Source organism: Cucurbita moschata, unplaced genomic scaffold (genome assembly GCF_002738365.1).
Source record: "Cucurbita moschata cultivar Rifu unplaced genomic scaffold, Cmos_1.0 Cmo_Scf00015, whole genome shotgun sequence".
In the NCBI taxonomy this organism is placed as follows: Eukaryota; Viridiplantae; Streptophyta; class Magnoliopsida; order Cucurbitales; family Cucurbitaceae; genus Cucurbita; species Cucurbita moschata.
In genome coordinates this window covers 785800-786831 of record NW_019268531.1, presented here as the reverse complement: position 1 = coordinate 786831, position 1032 = coordinate 785800, and the positions used below count along the sequence as shown (strand labels likewise).

Below are 1032 nucleotides of genomic sequence, written 5' to 3'. Positions count from 1 at the left end.
TTGGTTGACGCGTGCCCTTTCGCTAGCGTTTCTTTGCCCGTGAGGTGTCCAAAACTACTGATTTCTCTAAATTAAGTCCCTATCCACGTAAAAACAGTATTAGAACTGGAGCCGGGACAAAAATCGAGAAAACAGAAAACAACCGGGCCAAACTGGCCGTTCCACGCACCCAGCAGCACGCTGGAAGTGCGTGGCCACGCGCGCGGAAAGGCGCCAGCCGCAGGCTGCACGCGCGCCTGCCACGCGCGCCCAATTCTGCACAGTCGCGGGTCGGCCGGCCCGGCCTGATCCGGTCGGCTCGGCTCGCGTNGATTTACCTTGACGATCCTTTTAGTTTTCTATTATTTTTCTTTTATATTTTTCTTCCGTTCTTTTATTCCTCATCATTTTTCTCTTCACTCTCATCTCGGATTTTGGTCTTTAAGACCTTCAATAAACTTGAGAGAGATCGACTTTTAAGGTAAACTTAGATTTTAAACTTTCAATTGAGGCTCGGGTATTACAAATTCTCCCCACCTTAAAAACTTTCGTCCTCGAAAGTTGATATCTCTCGGAAGAACTTGGGATAGACATTTCTCATATCTCTTCACGATCCCAGTTGCCTCTTCATCGCAATGGGTATACCATGAGACTTTTACTAAGTGAACCACTTTGTTGCACAAGCACCTAGTGTCACGGTCTGACACAATAGAGACTGGCACCTCCTCAGGCATACTAACTCTTGATATATAATAGATCCTATCGATCTACTAGATATGTAGTCTCGCCTGAAATGAAGTAAGCTATTTTGGTTGGTCTGTCCCCAACTACTCAGATATTGTTAAAACTCTGTTGTGTTCTTGGCAATCTGAAGATACATTTATGTAGCCATATCCCTTTTTAAAACAACACTAGAAGCATCCATCCCTGAACCCTTGACCTCCGTACTTACATTTTCTCCTAATCCTGCACAACATTCCAACACATAAACTCTAAAGCTATAATTGGTAACCTTGCTCAAGTACAGACCCCCTTTTTTTTTTTTTTTTTTTT

At 43.9% G+C, this 1032-nt stretch overlaps 2 long non-coding RNA genes across 2 annotated transcripts in view; both read right to left on the bottom strand.

Moving 5' to 3' along the window:
- Positions 1-37: 37 nt before the first annotated feature.
- Positions 38-1032, bottom strand: part of LOC111453754 — a 5509-nt gene continuing 4514 nt past the window's right edge. Inside the window, exon 2 of the long non-coding RNA XR_002712297.1 lies at positions 38-79. This is a non-coding gene — a long non-coding RNA (uncharacterized LOC111453754). The remainder of the gene's footprint in view (positions 80-1032) is intronic.
- LOC111453757 overlaps positions 335-1032 on the bottom strand; it is a 1422-nt gene continuing 724 nt past the window's right edge. The window contains exon 2 of the long non-coding RNA XR_002712299.1: positions 335-945. This is a non-coding gene — a long non-coding RNA (uncharacterized LOC111453757). The remainder of the gene's footprint in view (positions 946-1032) is intronic.